The sequence below is a fragment of the Polyodon spathula genome, chromosome 3 (assembly GCF_017654505.1).
Source record: "Polyodon spathula isolate WHYD16114869_AA chromosome 3, ASM1765450v1, whole genome shotgun sequence".
NCBI classification, from domain to species: Eukaryota; Metazoa; Chordata; class Actinopteri; order Acipenseriformes; family Polyodontidae; genus Polyodon; species Polyodon spathula.
In genome coordinates this window covers 87,600,813-87,628,382 of record NC_054536.1, presented here as the reverse complement: position 1 = coordinate 87,628,382, position 27,570 = coordinate 87,600,813, and the positions used below count along the sequence as shown (strand labels likewise).

Below are 27,570 nucleotides of genomic sequence, written 5' to 3'. Positions count from 1 at the left end.
TTTCACCCCACTGAATTACATTATTCTCACCTGGAGGAGATGGGTAGGCTATGTGAAGCTACAGTACATCTTGGTAATCACAGGCATTTGATTATTTACAGTATATAAATATACAGTATGACCTATTTTTGTTTGTTATAACACGTGATTAGTGACTGGTACTGTATATCCTTACAGCTTCTTATGCTATACATCTTTGAAAGCCTCTTAAGGAAAAGTTGTTTTATGAATATTTTTGTTTTTAGTTATCCCAGTTTAATGTAATTTAATGTCCTAAAGATTTAAACCCATTTTGAATCTGCTTGGATGTTGCTTAACATGTTAATGGCAAGCAGTGCTTTTTGTTTTCTTTTTTTTCTTTTTTTAAATAAAAGTGTATTATTATTATTATTATTATTATTATTATTATTATTATTATTATTATTACGACTACTTTGGAGACAAAGTAGCTTAAAAGATATAAGCGTGCGGCTGCTTTGTATAGTCCAATTCAGAAGTAATTCATACACGACTACTTTCATTTCAACAAATCCGAGACTCACCTGACACCACTTTTTGCAGCGTATGCGATGGCATTAACTGGAAAGATACCAATGCGTTGTTGGCGGAAGGTTCGCCACTTGCCTTTGTGATGTAGTGTAAGTTGTGTGCTTTTAGGACGCTGCATCTGCATTGCAGATAAACCGTAGAAAGGACGGGAAGATAAGTTACTATGCATAAGCAAGACGAGTTGTTTCTGATCCCTCGTAGCAATACAAGGAGACACCAGGACCCTCATAAACATTCCCTTTATCTGTCATCCGGAATCACCTGCAGATAAACGGTGAGTATCAGATCCTCCCTGCATGAAACGATTGAAATAGAACCTCTGCAATGGGCTCTGATTTTGTAACTCAACTGCTGCAGTCTGGATTCGTCTAAAACCTTTAGACAGTAAATCACTTGCATATCAGTTTTGGGACATGTCGATCTTGCTAATGGTTTGTTATGGTTAGGTAGACTTTTGAACAGTACACTTCTTTCTAAAATGCTCAGGCTTTATATAAAACCCCCTTTTTTCAATATCGATAGATTTCATTGCGTGTTTTATTAATTTTATTCTTATTTTTATTTGACAGTGTAAGTTTCAAAGTTATTTTTTCTGCTTATCTCTCAGGTGCCCAAACCTAATATCATTTTAATTACTGACGTACATTTTATCCAGTGTACGATAAGGGCAGCCAAGGACATTTTTAAAAATTTCTATGTATTGGATCAAACGTATATAATAAATAATAATATTATTTGCTATAGTCTGTCCGTCTGTTTATATATATATATATATATATATATATATATATATATATATATATATATATATATATATATATATATATATTTATTATATTTATTTAGAGAGAGAGAGAGAGAGAGAGAGAGAGAGAGAGAGAGAGAGAGAGAGAGAGAGAGAGAGAGAGTTCATGAGATTTGATACAGAACTGGGATCATATTTCTTATACACCTGTTTTGTTCACAGTCATAATTTACATTGTAGCTAAGGCTAGTGCATGATCTGAAATTGTTACTATGGGTGCTTTGCTGTTGTTGTTTTTGTTTTGCTGTTTGTTTTGTTTTGTTTTTGTAAAACAAATATTAACTCAAGGTTTAAGGTGTAAGAACAGGAATGTGCCTCTTTCACAATTCCGTACATTTCTTATTATTTTACCCTTCAGTGAAGCATGTAACAGTGATACGTGTACTTAAAAGTGACAAATGCACTGCCCTGTTCTCACTATATGGTTATCACTTATTTTCAAAGATTTTGTTCGGCTCCATTTTCTGTAAGCTAATATGCTCCTCACTTGCTCTCGTTAACTGTTGTCAGTTGATCCTTGTCTGGTTATGCTCCGGAGCACACAATCAAATACTCGTGTTCATTCGTATGGCTATGAAGGCCACGCCCTTTTAAATTATCCTTGCTCTGCCAAACAGGAGCAAACATCGATAATAATGGAAATACGTTAAAAAAGCAACACACACACACACACACACACACACACACACACACACACACACACACACACACACACACACACACACACTCACAAAATAAAAATAAAATAAACCAGAAAGGAAAAACACTTCCAGTAATTCCACTTTTTGAAAAGATGACCTCTCTATGCTTTGTGTAAGTTACAGTTTGCGATGTAATGTTTATTTAAAAAACAAACAAACAATGGGTTTATAGCCAAATGCATTCTTTTTATTAATTATGATTTTAAAAGGTACTGATGTAGGGACAGAAATTGGTACACCGTCAGAATGTAGTACATGTACCAAAAATGTGACCCGTGTAATGTCAGAGAGTGGTAAGCTGTCAGATTGGGTACAGGTGCAATCAATTGCTATAGTCATAAGGTTTGCAGGAACATTTTTAGCAAATGCTAAAGTTAATTATACATTATTTTTTGCAAACTTAAACTGGAAACAGAAAATCAGTTTATCGTAAAAGAAAAAACAATCACAGCGAACAAGACAAAATGAGAAGTCACTGCAAAGTTACACAAGTAAACAATTTTACAAGACCCAATGTATTGCATATGATAAATGTTTGCATGTTATTCTCTTAATGGTGTAAAACATCATAAAATTTGCATTTAAAATGTTGTAAAAGACTGGAAAATATGATAAATGCAATAAAAAAAAAAATGTAAAAGACCAAAAACAATATAACACACTAGATCTGAATGAGCTTTTCCCTGCTTTCTTAACAGAAGTTTTTTACGCATGCACAAGCAAGCGCGGTACACTGTGTACCATGTTTCAATGCACTCCTGAAAATAACACAACACCGGTATAAATTAAAAGTGTAAGCTACGTACTGACAATCAAGTTTGTTAAGAACAAATTAATTTGGCTGTGAAACGTGGCTATTTGGTTTACATGAGATGACATACAAAAGATACAAAAGATGAGACCAATATTTGGGACCCCAAAATAGCTTGGGAGATTTCAAATGAAAAATGCTTGGTACACTGAACAAATGCACAGAATCATTGTATTATTCAATAGTTTAGCTATTTCATTTGCTAACGTCATATAACATATTTTGAGAGGTTTCCATGTTTTAACAAGACATCCCAGCTTCCCTCTAACATCCTGTAGCAGCTAATTCTGGAAATGGAAAACTTAAATTGATGCATTTCAAAAGTGCAGTTTGTGATTTGTCAATTGCAGAGTTAAATACCGACTTTAGGTTGTGTTCTTATTTGGCATACAGCTGTATTCTGATTATTTCAGTCAAGTTCAATTACTGCCATCTTTGGCTTCAGGGTTCCACACTGCTATCCTAAGGGTTGGGTGGATTAGAAATGAGAGTCAGATCAAAGAAAAACTGACATCATAGGGGCCCAGATAAAACAGCCCTGTTCCCACGCCTTATCTTTGACACCATTCTGAGATATAGATAAATTTAAATAACTAAAAGACTCAAATAGCATAATTATTTCAACATTAATAAGTGTTTAGCTCCAGTGATTGGCTCCAAATTATTGGAACAACATCCAGGACTGTTTGTAAGGGAAAGAATACCAAGGTTGAAAACCACTCAGAATCTCCCCAGCTACTTTCCTGTAGTAAAAGCAATGCCGTTTGGAGTAAGCTATAAGGTCATGGTTTGAATCTTTAAGCCTTTAGACGTTGCAACCACTACTAGTCAAGCACCCAACAAGTACATTTGGAGAGTTCCCAGTCTGGGCCCTTGCCTCCAGGCTTCAGTAGTTGCTAACATCTATTGCTTAGGTTTGATGAGTGAAAATTGGATTGAAGATAACAGCGCCCTTATGGGAATTTTTTAAAAGGCAGCATGGAATTTCCCATGGCATGTTCTGTGCCAGTACACAAATTCAGCACACTGCAAGATAAGCCACATCATATGTATAGTGTCCCCAGCTACAGTTGCAAAAACAATATTTAGTCTTGTGCAGCAAATAAATTTCCTTTAATACAAAAATTCTACCCAAGAACAATCAAAAACATTAAAGGGGTGGGGGGTGGGGACATATTTAGATTACATAAATAGACACTATTCATTTCTTTTGCAGTACAGTGCTGTGATTGAGAGAGGACTTAATTTATGTCATGGTGAATACTCTGAGGCATGACCTTTCAATACAAATCAAATTAAGTGTTTGGTAAATGTGATATGTCAATTATAGTTCACAGGCTTGTAGTACAGCATGTGAATATGAGCTGGCTGTGTGGGATTTTCCTGAAATGTTTTTTTCCAGAGAGCTTGTAAAATAATATGTCATGTGATTTCTATTGACAACCGGAATACTCCACCCACCTGACTAATGTAATCATTTCCAGCTATTATTCTTGTGAAAATGCAAATGCAGATACAATCAGTCAGTAAAATGAGCTGTGACAAGTGACACAAGGCCAGGAATAACAAAGGCAGTATCGGCAGTATACCAGAGAACAAAGGCATTACTTTGGAAAATTAAGTAAAATGGTTGTCACTAAGAATGGCTAATGCTTAAAGCTCTTAATTTAGCACTAAAGATTACTTTAGATTATGAAAGAAAATGTGTTACAACAAAACAAAATTAAACTGAAATGCATACGTTTTCAATTACAATAGCCTCTGGCTAAGAGAACACCCCTCAGGAAGCAAACAAAGTGTTCCTATAGCTGAAGTGTTCTCAAAGACAGAGTTAACCACCAGACACAATATGAATCAATCAATAAATAAACTAACATGTATTACTTGTCATGACGCACGTGCATCAACATATGAAATTAACTGAATAAGTAAAAGTAAAGCAATAGGCAAGTATATGTTAATAAACTATAATAATAAAGTAACTGTGAAACGAAATGAACACAGCATCCCTACACATGTTAAAACATGCACCAGAAAAATTCAAAACATGCACATTATTTAACAGAATGGTGAAGCAACTCACCAGAACGGGAAAGACCAAATTGCTCGGACAGTTGTGTCTGATTCATGTTTTTTTCAAGAGCTCGAACAATTTCCAACTTTGTTTAGCAAGAGAAACAGTGGCGCATTTTGCCGTTTGTTTCCATGGCATTTTGTAGCGATGTGGTGCACTCATGGAAATCCGAATGCAAAACAAGTCAGTCATATGACAGCGGTTCAAGAAAGATTAGTAAAATAATCAGTGTGCCTCAAGACACTCTCACGATGACAAGTCACATTTGAAAAGACTGAATGAAGCATTTTAATTTAAGTTTGATGATGATGAGTAATCAGATTACAAAACAGTACTGTATCAGTGTACTGTGTGGTCCAATGGCAAGAAAAAAAGTAGCAAATATATTAAATTATTACTTTTCACAAGTTTTTACAAAGGAGGATACGGACAACATGCTCCACATGTCATCAAGTTCCTATCCAGTTTTAAATAACTTTAGCATAACCGAGGCAGAAGCGTTAAAGGGACTAAGAGCTCTTAAAATAAACAAATCCCCTGGGCCATATGAGATCCTCCCAATAGTACTCAAAGAAATGAAAGAAGTTATTTACAAACTGCTAACCAAGATCATGAAGCAGTCTCTTGACACAGGGGTGGTACCGACAGACTGGAAAATTGCAAACGTAATACCGATCCACAAAAAGGGAAACAAAACTGAACCAGGTAACTACAGACCAGTAAGCCTGACTTCTATTATATGCAAACTTATGGAAACTATAATAAGTTCCAAAATGGAAAATTACCTATATGGTAACGGGGTCCTGGGAGACAGTCAACATGGTTTTAGGAAAGGGAGATCATGTCTAACTAACTTGCTTGATTTTTTTGAGGATGCAACATCAATAATGGATAATTGCAAAGCATATGACATGGTATATTTAGATTTCCAGAAAGCTTCTGACAAAGTCCCAAACAAAAGATTAATTCTCAAACTGAACGCAGTAGGGATTAAAGGAAACACATGTACATGGATTAGGGAGTGATTAACATGGTTAAAACAGAAAGTACTAATTAGAGGAGAAACCTCAGAATGGAGTGTGGTAACCAGTGGAGTACCACATGGATCAGTATTAGGTCCTCTGCTATTCCTAATCTACATTAATGATTTAGATTCTGGTATAGTAAGCAGACTTGTTAAATTTGCAGACGACACAAAAGTAGGAGGAGTGGCAAACACTGTTGCAGCAGCAAAGGTCATTCAAAATGATCTAGGCAAGATTCAGAACTGGGCAGACATATGGCAAATGACATTTAATAGAGAACAGTGTAAGGTACTGCACGCAGGAAATAAAAATGTACATTATAAATATCATATGGGAGATACTGAAATTGGAGAAGGAATCTATGAAAAAGACCTAGGAGTTTTTGTTGACTCAGAAATGTCTTCATCTAGACCATGTGGGGAAGCTATAAAAAAGGCTAACAAGATGCTCGGATACATTGTGAAAAGTGTTGAATTTAAATCAAGGGAAGTAATGTTAAAACTGTACAATGCACTAGTAAGACCTCATCTTGAATATTGTGTGCAGTTCTGGTCACCTCGCTATAAAAAAGATATTGCTGCTCTAGAAAGAGTGCAAAGAAGAGCGACCAGAATTATTCTGGTTTTAAAAAACATGTCATATGCAGACAGGCTAAAAGAATTGAATCTGTTCAGTCTTGAACAAAGAAGACTATGCGGCGACCTAATTCAAGCATTCAAAATTCCAAAAAATATTGACTATTTCGACCTGAAAAAAGAAACAAGGACCAGGGGTCACAAATGGAGATTAGACAAAGGGGCATTCAGAACAGAAAATAGGAGGCACTTTTTTACACAGAGAATCGTGAGGGTCTGGAATCAACTCACCAGTAATGTTGTTGAAGCTGACACCCTGGGATCCTTCAGGAAGCTGCTTGATGAGATTCTGGGATCAATAAGCTACTAACAACCAAACAAGCAAGATGGACCGAATGGCCTCCTCTTGTTTGTAAACTTTCTTGTGTTCTTATGTTCTTATGTTATTTATTAATTTATTTTTTTTGAAAATTCTTTATTCAGGAAAGCCATATGAGCTAATTTAGCTAGTTTTCATAGATGTTTTGGCAAGGGCAATACATTTACAGTTTTCCACCGACAAAAACAGAAGACACCATAAATACAATCAATCAGTAATAAATAAACATAAAACACAACACAGTAATAAATAAATACATAAAACACAACACAGTTCAACGAGCAGTTCAGTAAAATCATACAGTACACATACAGGGCTTGGATAAATATGGGTAAAAGTTGTTTTTTTTTTTAATTACTACGTGAGGTCTCTGTTCTAAGATTAACTGGCAAGTGGTTCCAGTCAGAGACTGCAGCAAAAGCAAACTATTTTCTACCCACAACACTCTTCACTGTAGGTGTTCTAAAATATTTAGTACCACTGTCATTGCGCAAACTGTACCTACCCAAAAACTCCTGAAAAAAAAAATGTTTAAATAAACAGGCAGTGCATTTTGTGCCCCTTTAAGGAGAGTCAGGTACCAGTGATAGATCCTTCTGTTAGCAGGTGTCAATAAATTTAACCTGGAGTATAAGCTGCAATGTTGCTCTAGTGGGGTACACTGGAGTACAAACCTATAGATCCCATTAACCATTATATCAATCTTTTTTTTTTTTTTTTTAATTTAGTCGTCTCAAGTTTTTTACCTCGGTTTTCTCCCCAATTTAGTGTGGCCAATTATTATCTGTATCCCCAGCTCACCGCTCGCAACCCCCCCCTCTTCCCCACCCTTCTGACTCGGGGAATGGAGGCTGGAGCGCGCGTCCTCCGAAATGTGCTCCCACCAATCCATCTATTTTTCGCTCTGCAGATCCACAGTGAGGCTACCAGACCTATTGTGCCAGAGGACAACACAGATATGGAGGCTCCACTGCAGAGCCACAGGTGCCCAATCGGCCACAGGGGTCACTGAGTTGTGTCAATATAAACCCCTAAATATTTAAAGGTATCAACTCTCTCCAGTAGCATAGTCTTACGTGTGATAATGAAAAACTTGTGCTATTGTTTTGTATCAATTTCTCTGTGCCAGATAACATGATATTTGTCTTTTTTTCATTTAAGATCAGACCGTTATCATCAAACCATTTTTGAAGTTCCTGAAAATCACTCTGTAGTATCTTAGTTAAATCATGGACATTATCAGATCTGTAGTACACCACCATATCATCCGCATACATACATACTGAACTTTTCTTACAGATTGTGGGTATGTCATTAATAAAAATAGAAAATAAGAGAGGTCCAAGAATTGATCCTTGTGGGACTCCCAGGGATATAGGCATAAGGTCGGATTTCTTTTTTTCATAGACAGTTGCTTGGGTACGTTCCATTAGATATGATTTAAACCATAACAATGAAAGACCCGTTACTCCAAGGTTATTGAACTTATTGAGAAGTATTATATGGTCAACTAGGTCAAAAGCCTTAGAAAAGTCAATATAAATGGCACCAATACGTTTATTTTCACCCATAGCCTGAGATATATATATAATTTGTTAATTTTAATAAAGCTGTTGTGAGCTTTTCAAAAACCTGATTGATAATCTGTAAATAAATTATTTGTTGTTAGGTAATTAGTCAATTGGGTTTGTATGATTTTTTCGATACTCTTTGATAGATATAGGTCTATAGTTACCAGGCGTTCTGATGTCCCCACTTTAAAATATGGGAAATGTTAATGCTTGTTTTAGCTGGTATAGCATTTCGCCAGACATAAGAGACCTATTAATTAATGTAGCTTGCTGATTTTTCAATGGGTAGGCAGCTACCTTAAGGAGACTAGGTTCTATCCCATTTGCACGTGCTTTTTGGAAGCATCAATTTGCATTAAAAGTTTATATACTTATTCCTCAATTACCGGCTTGACATTTAAAAGACGTTTCAGGAATACGGTCAATAAGGGTTTCATGACCAAGATTTGTTTTTATTTACTTGTGTATTCACTTAAGTTTGTGAAGTAGTGGTTAAAAGCATTAGAGATTTGCACTGGATCATCATATATTTTTCCATGCAAATTTAAGTGCGTGGTGACAACCTATTTAATAGTTTATTGATGCCCTGCCAAAAAGTTTGTGGGTTTTCTAAGTTTGTATCTATGTAATCTAAAAAATATTCAGCTTTTGCTTTCCGTGTGAGAGCTGTACTTTTATTTCGTAGTTGCCTGTATAAAATTTTATCTGAGTGATTTCCAGATAATCTAGGCCTCTGCCAAGCCTATCTCTCGTTATAGAAAGGGGCTTGTAACCAGCAAGTCCCCAGTTCAAATTCCGGCTCAGCCACTGACTAATTGTCTGACCCTAAGCAAGTCACTTAACATCCTTGTGCTCTGTCTTTCGTATGAGACGTTGTTGTAAGTGACTCTGCAGCTGATGCATGGTTCATACACCCTAGTCTGTAAGTCGCCTTGGATAAAGTTGTCTGCAATATAAACAAATAATAATAGTAATAATAATATGTGTTCTTTTAATAATAAAAAAGTGTTCTTTGAAGCGAAGTTCCTGTTTCTCTAGCCGTAGCATTTACAATGGGAAAAATCAGTTTCACCACAAGGGTTTCCCTTAGGAGGTGTTCCTATACGCGAAGACTACTGTACTTTATATGTGTGTGATACTGCTATGATTGGCTTTCAGAAGTTGTCATGGCTGAAGGTCTATTTGTTGTTCCCAAGCCTTTGGAGTATGATTATATTTTATGTTTTTTTAATTTTTTTATTGTTTTTATTTCAGTTTCATTCTTTAATTATTTCATCCTAAATTAATTATTTCAACTAAATCATTTCGCCATGTTTTCTTTTATCTTTCTCTCATATGTTTATCCCTAAATAGGATGTAACACTTTGGGAAATACCAAACACAGTCATCTCAATTTTCCTCCCATAATTCAGGCTAAATTACCGCCACTTAGGCCCTTAAACCTGTGTATGTTGTGCTTGTTATTACAGCATATGCCAATAACGTTCATGATATAACTACTGTACTGTTCATGGAGTATCCTTGGAAACTTATTTAAACTTATCGGGAGAGACGAAGACAGACACACGCGTCCTCCTAAATGTGTGCCCTCAGCCATCCTCTTCTTTTCACTCTGCGGGCCCACCATGCAGCCACCTCAGAGCTACAGCGTTGCAGGCCCATGCAGCTCCAGGTAGCTTACAGGAAGGTACTCAGGTGCCCAGCCAGTCTACAGGGGTTTCTGGACACCCTGGCCGACCTAGGCCCTCCCCCCAAGGGCGATGCTCAGCCAATTGTGCAACACCCCCTGGGAACTCCCATCCACAGTCAGCAGTGGAATAGTCTGGACTCGAATCGGCTACCTGCAGACCCCCAAGGCTTTTTGCCCTAATTAGTGAGACTGATAGAAATTGTTGCAATAGGCCAAATTCATTTAAGTATATCACTGGGTTTTAAGCATATTCTCTCTTGGATTTGTTTTAAATTTAGTGTATTTATATATATATATATATATATATATATATATATATATATATATATATATATATTATATATATATATACCACTACGTCATTTTGGAAGTTAAAATTTTGGAATCGAAAGAAGTTTGATTTGATCTGACTTGACGAACATTAAAAATGACAGTGACCATTGAAAAATGATTGGGTTCTTTCAGTACCCTGGACAAAATGGAAAATCTAATTGTGTGTACCGCCAAAAATGACTATGATAAATCCAACAAAGATTACAAAGACTTTGTAAAAAAAAAAAAAAAGAACACATATAGAAAGACGTTGCTGTGGACTTGGGCATGAATTATATGTTCTATCAAACATGAAAACGTGGATTTTGTGCAGTATAGGTTATTACAAGCATATACTTTTTACTTCAATTGTAGTCGAGGAAGTAAAGAAACAATGGCCTAAACTGAAGACACATATCAGAGAAAGAAGTGTGACAGGGCAAGAGCAGTCAGGGCTAACAGTCAGAAAAGAGGGGCAGTACATGAAAGTGATGGAAAGTATTTTCGGTAGCTCATTGCTAGCTTCTCAACTTTTGTGTGTGTGTATATATATATATATATATATATATATATATATATATATATATATATATATATTTTACAGGAGCGAGTGTTTGAAAAATGTAATATTGGTCATATGTTGTGTAATGTCATATTTTTTTTTTTTTGTGTATTGCGTAACAACATTATTGTAGACTAGTAGAAACATTTTCCATCAGCGTTTGCTGATCATTAAGTTTATACTACATTTAACATTTAAAGCTCTGAAGTGCGATATTAACGCATCTCGTGTGCAATGGATTGACACACGACTTCTTCGGATGACGGATTCTAAATGACAGAATGGATCCAGTGGGCAAAGGCCTTAAGTCTATAATTAGGTTTTACGAACAACTAACTACAAATTATTACACAGTGTGTACTTAAGTGTGTTGCTTTGCTCCAGTATTTTAATGGCCTGCTCTTAAAGACTTAAATGTCTAGTTTACATTAAATATTTAATTGCCTGCCCCACTATCATCACAGAAAAATTATTTACTTTGTAATTTCCAGTGAGTCAGTGGCTCAACCTTGGGAAGTCCATAAATATTAACGAGCCAATTACTACTTTGAAAATTATTTGTTTCCTACAATATAAGAAAATCTGGCACTGACTGCATAGTTAAATGGGTCATTAATCTAAGTGTATTAAAGACATTGTTTGTGTTTTTTCTCCAGATATGATTGGATCTAAGCTCAAATCATACCGTTTTGTCATTGAAGGTCAATTGGGAGCTTTTAGGTTAACAGGTGCTTACCAATATAGATGCTGATAATTAGGAATTTTACAGGTGTAAGCCAATAAGTGTACATGCAAATTGCATTTTTAAAAATAAACTTTGACTATTACCAGTCAAAAACTCAGCTTTTCTGCAACTCTTTAGAGGTGTAATCTGGGACTTTGGGGAATTGAACAGCTCTTAGTTTTCTGAACATTAGCAGATACACACTCCTACATTTTAGGAGGTACGTGTGTTTATGTGTTTTTTACAAATGTCTACAGGTAATGGCAACATGAGCTTTGTTAGATGATTATTGTGGACACTCTTTAATGATACCATCTAGTGTGTTACTTTACAGTATGTTAATTCTGCTTACTTTTAAAACTTGCAAATATTTAGTCATGTAAAGACTTTCTTAACAGGTCACTATATGAGGTTCCATTACATTTTATTGTCTCTGTAAAGTGTGTGCTGAAATATACCACTGTGAACTCCGGTTTATGTGGACTTGACTTATAAAACTTTAGTTTAAGGGTTATTTTCCATCACACCCATTTCCTCTTCACCAAATTAATTCTTATTCCCATGTACACAACAACTGCCAAGCAAAACAGGAGTGGGCATTTAGGATTTTCGTTTTTTGTTTTTGCAACTCACAAGGGGAAATAAAGAAATTCTTCACATTATAAGTGAGAGCAATGTATGAAACGGGGGTTGATTAATGTTATGAGGCTTACTGGTGCTTTTTAACAAACCTTTTGTGTCACTGAGTATAAAATTTCCTCCCTCAGATGTTATTATTTTTATTTTTCATAAGAAATGTTGACTTACACTTAAAGGTCTCTGGCAGCTGATTTTACTTACTTACTTACTTATTTTGTGTCGAATGACACAGCAAAAACAAGAAGCGTGCACGAATAAGGTAATACCGCACTGCATGCAATGTGAAGATGATAATGTGTGGATGGTGGGTGTCTATTCAATGTTTTTTTCAAAACCATAAAACCTTTTTGTAAAACAAAATAAAAAAATTAATCTTTAGTGTAGTAGAAATAAGTGGTTGTATTACCTCAGACCACAAGAAGGAGTTGAGACACTATTAAGTGGCTTACACAGTGCCAAAACAGAACTTACACTAGCATACACAAAACTACAATATAGAGATAGGGAAACTGAGGCTGTGAATCATGACCATCCTTAGCTGTTTGAAGTTATGCTTGTACATTTATTAAGTACTCTTGAGATGAGCATATAATCTTTATCTGTAATTGATATTGTCTGTATATTCCCTACATTCATAGACTGAACCCCTTTGTACAGAAGTTAAGACGCCCATCCACTAATTAAAGCACAGTGATATGATTTCCGTTTCTCTTTAGGAAATTTGCAAAGGAAAGTTAAAAGATGTTGAGATTTCTTTTGAAATGACTTAATCATCAATGGCTTTGGATTTTTAACTTAAATTCTGGAATTTATTTTGATGTACTTTGTGATCTCCAGTGTAACAGTGTAAAATTGAACAGGTGTAGGAAAGAACAGTTGATTTTTATCTGCTTTTTATTCCTTTTAAAAAAATTAAGGTCTGTTAATTTTGTCGACTAAAAGTATGGGAAAAGTATGGGAAACAACTTGCAGGTTCATTTTGAGTTTACAGAATGGTTGCACTGAACACGATTTATGTTGGAAAACCTAATTTTACTTAGGTAGGGTAAGCCAAGATCAGAGCTAATCAAAGTCTGTGAAACCAGACTCCGGGTTAAGGGGAACATCTATCTATGTGCAGTAGCATCTTACATAGGGAATGAGATCTTGTGAATCTTCTAGTTTAAGAATGGTCACAGAAAACTAGACAGGACTGTTTTCAGACCTGTCATCTTTGCTTTGGGCTTGGTAGTATTTTTTTTCAGTTTACATGCTAAGGTTCAGTAATCTTTGTATGTGTAAAATGGGCTGTAGGATCAGCTAGTAGAGATGGTACGAAAGAGTGAAGTTGAGTTTAAAGTAGGGTTGCAGCGATACAACAGTTATACAGTTATATTGCGATACAGAAATTGTTATTATTTGTTTCATTTGTTAAATAAATTACTGCAATGTTACATTATAAGACTCAGATAATGTTAGTAAATCAGAGATAGGTAGCATCTATAGCAAGCCACACTTGGAAACTTTCCTTACTTGTCAATTAAACAATATGAAAGGCTTACGACTGGGCTCCCATCAGAGGTAAAGACCTTTGTGTGCCATGTCCCAGTGGAGTGATTACTGTGGTTTTAACAGAGGGACTGCTGTGATACCAGTGATTTATGTTTATGCCCTCCCTCCCAAGCTTAATATAACTAGCTCCGAGACAACATTAGCTTTATCTCTGGTCACTGGATAATAACGCTATGCATACATGTGCTGCACACATGTAATCCTCATTACAGATTTAGATTTTTAAAACATGTAGTCTAGATGTAATTAAGAGCATTTATCTGTGTACCGACAAGTTTGATTCCCCCAGAAAACCCTAGGCTTAATATATATTGTGACAGATTAGGGGGAGGATGTGTGCAGAGTAGAGGCTCTGCATATGGGTGCATGTGTGTGTGGGTGTCAGGTGGTGGAAATTGTGTTTAATTGAGTGATTGAGGTGTGACTGGAAAAGTGTGGAATGTGGCCAGATGGTAATGGAATGATTGTTTGCCAATCACCCCTAGTCACGCCCTATAAAAGAACAAAGTAATGAATGTTTGGTGTTAGATGTGTAGGAGATTTAGGAGTAGAGGAGGAGTGTGCTGTGAGTACAAAGTGAGTACGTGTGGAACACCGGCATAGCTGTGCTTGGGTGTTGTACTTGTGCTGGGTGTGTTTAGGAGAGTTTTTGTTCAAACTGTTATGTTTGTCCTGTGTTTTGTTTGATTTGTGTTTATTAAAAGTATGCAGAAAACACTGAACTACAGTTTGTTGTGTCTGGGTTGCTATTTGTGCAGCTGGTCAGCCTTGACCGCCAGTCACATTACCACTATATGTAATATATCATTAATGTTAATGATAACAATTTGTAATTTGCTCTAAATCCCACAAGCGAAAACAAACCTCTATATCTAACTGTAATCTTGTTTTAAATCTTGCAAGCGTGCACGGTCCACCCTGTCTGCAGAGTCTCCAATACAAATGTAGGAATTTGCTGCCACTCAGTAGTTTGGGTTGGGTTTAAAGTATTCAGAACGAATTGATGCTAGATAAAAGTCAGGAAGGAGGGACATTGTATAATTAACTGTACTCGGAAAGGGATGAAAACATGATTTTAGTAACCATTTCAGTGTGTTTCCTGTGTTTATTGGATATAATTAAATATATTGGATATTCTTTTTTATATCTGGGGTATTTTATCAGTCTATTGGTTACAACCAGAATTTGGAAACCCTATTTATATGTCATGAACATTGGTGACAATTAATTCAATATAATACTGAAAATATTACGTGTTCTTACTGGACTTTACTCATATAAGCAAATATTTACTATCAGTTTTAACTGCTGTTAGTCAGCTCTCTTATATTTTCTGTATTTTTTATTTGGCTCTTACTTGAATTTGATCTTATTGTAGTTTTGTGACTGATCTTATCTGTGTTATGATATTCTGTAATGTGGTGTTTTATAATGTGATAACTTGTAATATGATATTTTATAATGGGGTACTTTGTACTGTGACATTTTGTAACAATTATAAGTCACCCTGGATAAGGGTGTCTGCTAAGAAATAAATAATACTAATAATAGGGGTCCTCCTTTCCAGTAAAACATCCAGTAGCTACATTTGTATCTGGTGTCAGTATAACTGAGTTTGACTCCTGATGGCAGGCAATGTTCTCTTCTTTTTTCTTTCTTGATTTAACATCATTCACTGAAACTAAAGTGTATTTAGCGTTGTAGTCAATTTACTATCTGAACATGTACAACTGTACTACTATTGGATGTTTCCAAGAGTAAAATTGTGATAATATTGGCATATCGTAAATGTGTCTTTACTATACTATGTGAATAAATTATAGTAGAGGACTCATCCAGCTATGTCTGTAAAAAGCAAGACCCTGAAGCAAGATACATTTTTAATCAAGTTTTTGGTAGTGTATTGCATTATGCTGCAGTGCTACCTTTTATCATGAATGTGTTTTATATGTATCCTTAAGAATGACCATCTGATACCATGGGACAATTTAGGCTAGTAATATCTGTATGTAAAGTAAAGATAAGACAATGGACTGCATTTACTAAAGGGAGGTTTGCATCTGCATTTTGAGAATATGCCTTCATTGTAACCATTTGACACAACTCTTTCCTTGTGGCTCTGTTAAAAAGTACAGTTATCTTTGAAAAATAGCACTGCATTAGCTCATGAATATGGTAATTAAGTGCATCAGGTCATTAATATGTGATTCCTTCATTAATTGAGTATTCAGTTAGTAATCACTGCTAATTTTGTTCTCATTTACTACGATTAATAATATCCACAAATCCTTGATTTGATCACAGCACTTTTACACCTGCTTCAAACCACGTGTAAACATCTGTGGCTATTACTTTTAATCTGCTGTTTTATGAAGACGAAATGATATAGGGGTTGAATCAATGTTCTCTCTCGCTCTCACTCTTGTTTAATAATTTGATACCAGATATCAAACTATTTCTCCACATAAGCATTACGTTTTTTTTTTTTTTTTTTTTTTTTTGCAAGTATCAGATTCCAAAAATGTGTGAGACTTACCTAGGCTATTTTACACAGGGCACTCATCATCTAGTTCAGTATGTTTAGCTGATATTACTGGGATATGGGATTAATGTTTATGCATGACTGTGGAAGGGTGGTGGGTAATTCACTGATACACAGGTTCAACACCGCACAGGTGCCCAGTTTTATTTAGTGATGTTTGTCTTTCTGTTAGCCTGCAGAGTGCGTTGTTTTCCGTGGCCTGTCTACTAGCAATGGTAGACAGGACCATAGGAATACCAAAGCCGGTAAACAGTTCAAGTGCGGGCGCACTCACAGGCGCTCAAAAGAATAATCAAAAGCAAAAGGCAAAAGAAAAAGGAAAATTAAACACAGTAATCAAACTACAAAATAAAGGTGCTGCACTCGGCAGCATTACCCCCGCAATCACTACCCGCACGGCCCGGGTCTCTGTCCTACACTCGCCGCTCCCTCACCTCATATCGCCTGCTGTCGATATACCTGGGGGGTCTGCCCAAGGTTTCCACGCTACCAATAGTTTTTTTTTTGTTTTCTTCTCTTTTAGATTTCTTTCACGGTATTTCTCCCAGACGTTTTATAGGGCTAGCAATCCCCCCCCCCCCCCCTGCCTGCTGCCCTCTTCCTGCAACACTGTGAACACACCAGAAGAGTAAGCACAGATCTTCCCCCTGTTACAATAACATAAAAAGGTATTAGTGTAGAGCTGTTTGTATATAATGTATAAATATTTATAAAGTAAATTCACTGTACAAATACCTAAGCGTTTTATGGGTGAATCGTTTGCTTTCATTAAAACTATATCATCTTACTATTAAAATTCCAGATAGGAGCACTACAGTCATTGTTGTAAATCAGACCCAAAATATTTATTTTTATGTAAAATATATGGCTTCACAATGGAAAACCTATTATTTGAAATATATTAAATATACAAACATGTTATTTTAAACATACCAATGTATTATAATATTTTATTTTCATGTGGGGAATTGCAGATGACAAGATGCGACAATTACGCATTCATCACTGAACTTCAATACTGGGAGAGTGTTTGAATATATATTGAAAACAAAATAAACAAATATTTCAGCTATGCAGCTATATTCTAGTAGTCATTCTTTGCATAAAACAATAACTTAATTTTAGTTTAGTACATCACTTAATTTCAATCAGTTTCCAGTTTGAAATTAAAAAAGAAACAGCCTGAATGATCTTGCAGCTCTAGGTGGATCTCCCTTACATAAAAAAAGCATGAAAGTGCTTTCAGGTAAAGGAATGCACACAAAGCTGTAAAACACCATAAAAGTAATCACCATTCTACTAGCTTTTTCTTTCATACTAGCTCCTTACAGTATTTGAATACACATACAGTATATCACCCAATCACAAGACCACTGTTAACCAGTGTGAGTCTTATTGTGTGGATTAACCCAGAATTTTTCGCTCAATAATACAGTTAGTCAGTTTAATACTGATACTTTACTAAACATATCAGAATCAGCATACAATACACAAAAAGGCATTAAAAGCACATAGTTACCAATTTCAGAGACAACACAGTGTGCAGCCTTCATTCCTCTGCTCTAAAAAACAAGATCTATAAACAAGCCTTTTTATACCTAACCTGTAGTTACATCTTTCTTCAATGATTCTTTCTTCTGTAACTTTGCCATTACAGCTTCGATATCACCTTAGTCCTTCTAATAAACATACTCACAATTTCATGTATTTGACACACACCCTGCTAATAAGATATGTTACTACAAGAGATTACAAGACACAAGAGTACAACAAACCAATAACCTCCGTATATCATACCCAAATAAGAAATGTGTCCTTATCGGTAACTTTCCCCTAGCTTGCCTTCACCTTGGACATATTACAAAAACAACACCTTTTCTTCTAAGACCATGAAAGCCACACACCGCAACAGAACCCTGTGACTGGAATGAGTGGCAGCCAGCTTCCTTTCTGAAACATAATTTATCTACGGTTATCTCAAGGTTAGGCTTTGTTGCTGGAGCCTTACTAAATAAGCGCTTTGTGATGGTGGTCCACTATGAAAGAGGTATTTAAAATAAGATTGATTGATTACTAAAAGTAGCAATCCACAGTCATTGAATACAATGGATGCTTTTCAATATATGTTTTTAATAACCAATCATACTGTACCATTTTGTTTTAACAATAAATTAGCATTTTGAATTCAAGCAATGGGTTTAATACAATTTTGTTTGTCGTGCAAGTCAAATATAGATGATATACATAGAGGAACCTCCTACATTATCAGCTGATGCGCTGGGGAGGCAAAATGAGCTGATCCCTGGAGCCAGCATTACACTTCAGCCATCAACACCAGGCAGATCTACATCATCAGATGGAAAACAACGCAAATGGATGCAGATGCAGATGGATCACATTAGTTTACTGCAAAGCTATGTCTTAGTTGGTGCTTATCTTGGCGAGAGCTGAGTTCAAATCAGCATGAAGTTCAACATCTACTCTGATGTAATGGAAATCTTGACTAGTTTAAACTAGAGCAATACCTTATGTGTTCAATACATAATACATAATTGATCTTAACCTAGCAGTATACTACCCTTTGGCCCGTGCTTGCTTTTTTAGCAGAAGAATGTTTTTGGAGCCCTATTTTGATTACTCGTGAGGGAGAGTACTATAGATCCACACATTACATTAATAATGTAGCGCAGTTAAACGAGGCAGTCTTCCCAGCGACAGCGAGTGGAAGCGACAGCGAGTGGGAGAAGTACAGCGTGGAAAAGTACAGAGCAGTTTCGAAGCAGAAAGGAGAAATTGCATCTTGAATTGCTTTAATCAGAAAACAGAGGACATTGGGGAAACACAGCCGCGTGTGTTTTTCTGATAACAAACAAGCTGAAACTCGGAGCAGCTGATTCAAATTCAGCGCCGTTTTGAGACACGGGCGAGGGGAGGAGCCAACAGCACAGCAGAACAACGCAGTTAAACGAGGCAGTCTTCCCAGCGACAGCGAGTGGAAGCGACAGCGAGTGGGAGAAGTACAGGCGTGGAAAAGTACAGAGCAGTTTCGAAGCAGAAAGGAGAAATTGCATCTTGAATTGCTTTAATCAGAAAACAGAGGACATTGGGGAAACACAGCAGCCGCGTGTGTTTTTCTGATAACAAACAAGCTGAAACTCGGAGCAGCTGATTCAAATTCAGCGCCGTTTTGAGACACGGGCGAGGGGAGGAGCCGACAGCACAGCAGAACAACGCAGTTAAACGAGGCAGTCTTCCCAGCGACAGCGAGTGGGAGAAGTACAGCGTGGAAAAGTACAGAGCAGTTTCGAAGCAGTTTGAAAGCAGGTTGACAGCTGCAGAAGAAACTAAACTTCAAAAAAAAAAAACCCTCAACATGGTCTTCAAGCCAGTAATCTGTGACACCTGCTTGATGTGGGAAATCCGAGAAAACCCAGCGGAGCTAAACCAAGTGTGCGTAAAGTGCCGCGCGATCCAGGATTTGCATAAACTAGTAAGTATGCTAGAAATGGAGCTGGAAGAAGTGAGACAGCAACAGGATCTTGAGGAACTGGCACACCCACAATTCATGGAAGTCTGCATCACCCCTAACAGACTGAAAGCCACCAGGGAGATAGAAGGTCAGAACAGCTGGGTTCAGGTAGGCAGAAGCAGGGAAAAAAAGAAACTTCGTCAAACACAACCACCAGAAATCAAAACAACCAACAGATTTGAGTCACTTCAGAATTGTGATGAGCAGAACCAACAACAAGAGAATGAAAGGAACAACATCCAGGACCCTATTGACAGTGGTGACCAGACAGCAAAAAGAAGGGAGGTCATGATTGTTGGGGACTCCATATTGAGAAACACAGCAAGTTCAGTTCGCAGTTTGGACCCCCTTACTACAACAGTGTGCTGCCTTCCGGGAGCCTCGGTCAAGCACATCACTGAAAACGTGGACAGGCTCCTAGAACGAACAGGAGACGACCCGGTAGTAGTCGTCCACATCGGTACAAACAACATTGGAAGAGACAGACCAAAATCCCTGCAAAACAAATTCAGAGAGCTAGGAAGGAAATTAAAAGAGAAAACCAAAACTGTGGTATTTTCTGGTATACTACCGGCACCTTGCAAAGGACCATATGGACAGCTGGAAATAATTAATCAAAACGAATGGTTGAAGACGTGGTGCACACGGGAAGGCTTCACCTATCTTGATCATTGGACCACATTCTACAACGAGGACTATCTGTATAGACGGGATGGACTGCATTTAAATAACAAGGGAACTAGTCTACTTGGAGAAAAGATCCTCGAGCAGGTTCGGAAGCATTTAAACTAGAAAGGAAGGGGGGAGAAATCAACAAAAAAACAGAAGGGAGACCGCATCAAAACAAGAACAACAACTCAGGTAAGACAACCATTAAATGTATTTATCTAAATGCTAGAAGTATCAGAAACAAAATTCTAGAACTTGAAGCTACTGCACTAACAGGTAACTATGATGTGATAGGTGTTACAGAAACTTGGTTGTCTGAGAGTGATGGGGACGAATATAATATTTGTGGGTATACACTGTATAGGAAAGACAGGCAGGACAGAAGAGGAGGAGGGGTAGCGCTATACATAAGAAACAGTCTTGAAGCCCAGGTGTTAAACCTGGACAAAGAAAATAAAACCGAATCAATATGGGTCAGAATAACAGACAAAAATTCAAAAGGCATAATAATAGGAGCATGCTATAGACCGCCAGATTCAGACGGTGAGCACAATAATCTGTTATACAATGACATTAGAAATGTGTGTAGCAAAGGAGAAGCCATACTAATGGGGGATTTCAACTTCCCCCATATAAAATGGGAAAACCCGGTGGGTAGCGCGAAGGATGAAATAGAAATGGTGGAAATGACAAATGACTGCTTCCTAACACAATTTGTGAAGGCACCCACTAGAGGGGAGGCATGCCTTGATTTAGTCTTTTCAAATAACGAAGATAGAATAACTAAAACAGAGGTCAGAGAACCACTGGCAAACTCAGACCACAACATGGTCTCATTTGAAGTGTTTTTTAAATCCTCAAAAGTAAAGACTAAAGCTAAGGTTTACAATTTTAGAAAAGCAAACTATGAAGGTATGAAACAGAGACTAACAGAAGTAGATTGGAGTAAAATAGAGAAAACACCCACAGAAGAAGGATGGTTGTTCTTCAAAAACGTAGTACTAGAGGCGCAAAACAATTATATCCCTAAAGTAGACAAATCTAAATGTAAAACTAAATTGCCAAAATGGTTTAATAGATCAATTAAAAAAAAATATTCAGCGAAAAAAGGCACTTTACAGAGCATTAAAAAAGGACCAAAAAGAAAGTACACAGAAAGAGTACACAGAACTGCAAATGCAAGTCAAAAAGGAAGTTAGAAAGGCCAAGAGAGAAATAGAAATGAACATTGCTAAGGGAGCTAAAACCAATTCCAAAATGTTTTTCCAATATTACAACAGCAAGAGAACATTCAAAGAGGAGATTAAATGTTTAAGAGATACAAATGGCAAAATCATAGAGGAAGAAAAAAAAATAGCAAATATGTTAAATGATTACTTTTCACAAGTTTTTACAAAGGAAGATACTGACAACATGCCCCACATGTCATCCAGTTCCTATCCAGTTTTAAATAACTTTAGCATAACTGAGGCAGAAGTGTTAAAGGGACTAGGAGCTCTTAAAATAAACAAATCCCCTGGGCCGGATGAGATCCTCCCAGTAGTACTCAAAGAAATGAAAGAAGTAATTTACAAACCGCTAACCAAGATCATGCAGCAGTCTCTTGACACAGGGGTGGTACCGACAGACTGGAAAATTGCAAACGTAATACCGATCCACAAAAAGGGAAACAAAACTGAACCAGGTAACTACAGACCAGTAAGCCTGACTTCTATTATATGCAAACTTATGGAAACTATAATAAGATCCAAAATGGAAAATTACCTATATGGTAACAGGGTACTGGGAGACAGTCAACATGGTTTTAGGAAAGGGAGATCGTGCCTAACTAACTTGCTTGATTTTTTTGAGGATGCAACATCGATAATGGATAATTGCAAAGCATATGACATGGTTTATTTAGATTTCCAGAAAGCTTTTGACAAAGTCCCGCACAAAAGATTAATTCTCAAACTGAACGCAGTTGGGATTCAAGGAAACACATGTACATGGATTAGGGAGTGGTTAACATGTAGAAAACAGAAAGTACTGATTAGAGGAAAAACCTCAGAATGGAGTGTGGTAACCAGCGGTGTACCACAGGGATCAGTATTAGGTCCTCTGCTATTCCTAATCTACATTAATGATTTAGATTCTGGTATAGTAAGCAAACTTGTTAAATTTGCAGACGACACAAAAGTAGGAGGAGTGGCAAACACTGTTGCAGCAGCAAAGGTCATTCAAAATGATCTAGACAAGATTCAGAACTGGGCAGATACATGGCAAATGACATTTAATAGAGAAAAGTGCAAGGTACTGCACGCAGGAAATAAAAATGTACATTATAAATATCATATGGGAGATATTGAAATTGGAGAAGGAATCTATGAAAAAGACCTAGGAGTTTTTGTTGACTCAGAAATGTCTTCATCTAGGCAATGTGGGGAAGCTATAAAAAAGGCTAACAAGATACTCGGATACATTGTGAAAAGTGTTGAATTTAAATCAAGGGAAGTAATGTTAAAACTGTACAATGCACTTGTAAGACCTCATCTTGAATATTGTGTGCAGTTCTGGTCACCTCGCTATAAAAAAGATATTGCTGCTCTAGAAAGAGTGCAAAGAAGAGCGACCAGAATTATTCCGGGCTTAAAAGGCATGTCATATGCAGACAGGCTAAAAGAATTGAATCTGTTCAGTCTTGAACAAAGAAGACTACGTGGCGACCTAATTCAAGCATTCAAAATTCTAAAAGGTATTGACAGTGTCGACCCAAGGGACTTTTTCAGCCTGAAAAAAGAAACAAGGACCAGGGGTCACAAATGGAGATTAGAAAAAGGGGCATTCAGAACAGAAAATAGGAGACACTTTTTTACACAGAGAATTGTGAGGGTCTGGAATCAACTCCCCAGTAATGTTGTTGAAGCTGACACCCTGGGATCCTTCAAGAAGCTGCTTGATGAGATTTTGGGATCAATAAGCTACTAACAACCAAACGAGCAAGATGGGCCGAATGGCCTCCTCTCGTTTGTAAACTTTCTTATGTTCTTATATCCTCTATATATACAAATCAGAATTGTATACATTTTAATTAAGAAAACAGTTGTATGAAATGGAATTGGAGAATATTATCACCATTTAATGATGAGGTTGTTTCATGACCTTGTGATGGGGTACTCTCCGCCCCTGTGCATATTATGATTTGTAATTTGTTTTTGTTGTATTATTATGTATTATGTTTGGCAGGATGAGCGAGGTGCTGTCCGCCATTATTTATTTATTTTTTAAATACCTTCTTTTTTTTAAATACTGTCGGCTAGTAAGTATTGAATTAGCTGCCAGTCACGCATCTTTGGTAAACTTGTGCAAAATGTGACCGAGGGGTTAACAAGATAATTGATAGCTAGTTAATCCCTCGGTCACCACTATAAGAACCTGCAGCTTTGGCTGCAATGGGTTGAGGGTTCAGGAGCGGAGAATGAGAGTCTAAACAATATTATAAAGAAAACAATTGCTACTCGTTCTGGAACAACCAGCACGATACTTATTATTATTATGTGTTTGTTGCTTGTTTTGGCCCTCGTGCCTTTTGTTTTGTATAGAGTTTTGTTTTGTTTAAATCTCTTATTTAATAAAAGAAAATCAAGCGCATTTGCGTCTCGCCCCGTACTACCTACTGTTGTGTGGTTTCATTTCCTTGCCTGACATCACCTCTACACGACGTCCTTGTCACATGAAAATGAAATCCACAAGCACCGCTCTTTTTTTGATGGCTGACATTCCACATCATTTGTGTTGTCACAGTGCCCTCTGGAAATGGTTAAAAGGGATTTCTAAAAAGCCTCTGAAATGGCATTTAATTCCTAAAGGTCAAACATTCTTAAGGTGATAAGAATCCACACTTGAATTGTCCATACCATTTTCTTTGTTGAATTTGAATGTATATAACATGTGTGTCCTCTGATTAAGAACATAATAAGTAATCCTACTATGAAGGGATATGTCATTATAATGAAAGTTTCCAATGATTTAAAAAAATCAACAGTACTCAATCTGGGTGGCAGAGGCATTATCAGTTGTGGGTTTGTGGGGTCAAATTGGTTAAATGTGACTACAAAAACTTGAGCATGTTGGATATGTTAAATGTAATGATAATTTATATTTTTATTATAGCAGTAATTGTTGTTTTACATACCAGACTTTCAGGTTTAGATAAATCAATGCTTCTGAACCTGTGAGTTATGACTAAAAATATATACCCGATTCCAGCTAGAAATAGGTTTACATGCAGAAAAAATATAGGTTAGGATTTTAATAACCTGTCAGCTATATGTGTAGGGTTGTTGCAGAGGAATTTATATTCACAGTATTTGACAGCCAAACACTTACTGTAAATTATATACTAGGCTTTAAATAATGTTTTATGACGTATATATGCTATGGAATGTGAGAATGCATTGTATTTAGACTAATGGCACCAAACACCTGAAGACAAATTATTGTGATTAATTTTTGTCAAGATATAACTTCCTGACTAATTCAATTTTTAAATTACTGGTTAGACTTGTCTAGTGTTAATTGGATTTACATTCTAGCTTAGTTTTGAGTGTTTATTTATAACACTGCTGTTGGTCCGCTCTTACAACAGCTACTGACTCGAATGGGATAATAAGATCATTTGGTTTTGTTCTTATTTCAAGTTACGTCAGGCACTAACACTTACCTTTTCTCCTTTATAGAATAATGTTTATAATGTGACTTGTGTGCTCACTTCAAACACTTCAAAACCACAATAAGAACAACAAAGTATGAATGATACTTTTTTCTTTCTTTGGTTTCAGATGTAAGTGGGTGTAAGTAATAAAGCAGGGAGCTTTATTTTAATATCTGTATAATTAATTATCATATAATTAAACTGAAAAAAATTAGCACAGAGCATACAGTGGATTGCATAAGATATGTTAATTGCTTTATCAGAACCAATCTTCTACAAGGCTTTAATTCTGCCCTGATTCTGCTTGTTATTAAGGGTCCCTGTAGAAAAGAAGGAGTAACATCGGGTAGCCTAAATTCCATACAAAAATGGCTTTTTCTTTTTGACCAGTAGTGTTCTTCTCCTTAGCTGTAAGGTACAAGATGATGGGCTTATATTTCTGAGCTTTCCCTGGCATATTAAAAAAAATATATATGCAGGAATAACATAAATAAATCATGGGTTTCATATTAATGAAATGCTTACAACTTGATGTGACTGAAAAGACCTGCTTTTAGTTAAGATTAATTTTTTCTTGCTTAGGTTCAAGATAATATTTAACCGTTCGATGTATGCCATGTATGACAGTACATACAGAAAGTACACAAACTGAAGATTTCGGTTAATCTGGATTTGAATAATTCATTTAATTTTCAATTGCTTTGAAGTTTCCATGGTGCTTCAGAAAAATCTCTTTTATGTTGTATTTAACAGCAAAAAAATTGGGAAGGAGAAAAGGCCGTTTAGCCTATCCAGGTAAAATAACAATTGGAAGATATGTTTAAGTGACTGTCTAAATGAGATATGACTTGTCTGCCAAGCAGCATTCCTAGTATTACTCATTTACCTGTGTTTTCTAAAGTTCATTGGTATTAAATATTTAGGTAATATAGTAAGTTGCTGTGATGATCAGCTTTTACTTAATAGTTCATAAAAAGTCACATACATAGAGTGAAAAAAAACTTTATTAAGCAAATTTGTTTTTACTTGTCAGAGTTGCTTATAGTGTAGCTGGGCAGTGCCATATTATTGAATGGAGCAATTACTGAATAGTCTGTTTCTGGGTTTGTTGTTGAAAGATACTGGCAGGTAGAGGTCTGGTTGCTTTTGTAGTTTCACAGTATTGATTGGCAGGGTTTGAGGCACAGCAGTGATTGGGTGATATAGTGGACACATGGACCGGTGGGTCTCTGCCAGGGTCGCCCAGGGGATCTGTAAAAAGTTTGCAGCGCACCCCATCAATGCCGACATGGAGCTGGACAACGGTGGCAAACTAGTCTCCAAGGCAACCTCGGTTCCGTCACAGTCGAAGGTGCCGGCTATGGTGACCAGATGGCAAGAGTGAAAAATCGGGACACTTTCAGTTGGTGCGGGGAAGATAGAAACCTTGTTTAAATGGACAATGAGCAAGTGTCGCAAATTACTTATCTTTCTTTTGTAGACAGGCTTTTTTTTATTCCTTTGCCTTCCTGTGGTCATTGCACTTAGGCCAAAAAAAAAAAGTAGAGAAATATAATAAAAAAAACAAAGCTGTTAAATTTCTTATATACTATTCAGAAGACAACAATGTTTTAGTCAGCCCATCAGTGCGTCTGCACTGGCTTTTCTGTGACCTGTACAGCAGGGGGTGGGAAAAAGTCAGTGCGGCATTGTTTTGATTTAGGATGCTAAAATCATATTTTCAGCATTGGAGGTGAAATACCAGAAATGGACGACAAAGCAAGAAAAGCAAAGTATATTTTGGCTGATGATCGTGTCAACATATTTCCCAAATAAGTTGTACATGCAGATGGAGGTAATTGTATTGCACATCTTGTAATGTGTCTTAAAGAAAATACGATCGATCGCTATTTAGATTTAGAATCACACATTAAACAAAAGGCTACTACAGAGGCTGCTGAACAGAACGTAAAATAAACAGCTTTCAGAAAACAAGCTGGAAAGTTAGCGCAGACAAAAAAGTGTTCCAGTGTTGGTTGTACCCAAGTTAAATCAGCACTACAGGTACAATCAAGCACGGCTACCTCGGTTCAAACAACCTGCTATTTACTTTTTAAATGCAGTTAGAATTCTAGACCTAAATGTAGGCAGGTTTTCTTTGCTTGACTTGGAACTGATAAAATAAATTCC

At 36.5% G+C, this 27,570-nt stretch overlaps 1 protein-coding gene across 6 annotated transcripts in view; it reads left to right on the top strand.

The window, feature by feature from the left end:
- Positions 1-515: 515 nt before the first annotated feature.
- LOC121313576 (thrombospondin type-1 domain-containing protein 7A-like) overlaps positions 516-27,570 on the top strand; it is a 191,860-nt gene continuing 164,805 nt past the window's right edge. For 3 of the 6 annotated variants that reach the window (XM_041246256.1, XM_041246260.1, XM_041246254.1), the window contains exon 1: positions 517-823. The gene's annotated coding sequence lies outside the window, so the exon portion shown is untranslated. Of the gene's footprint in view, positions 824-7,857; positions 7,965-27,570 lie in introns of those variants that run through there. The other 3 variants (XM_041246259.1, XM_041246258.1, XM_041246255.1) reach the window with 3 other exon arrangements.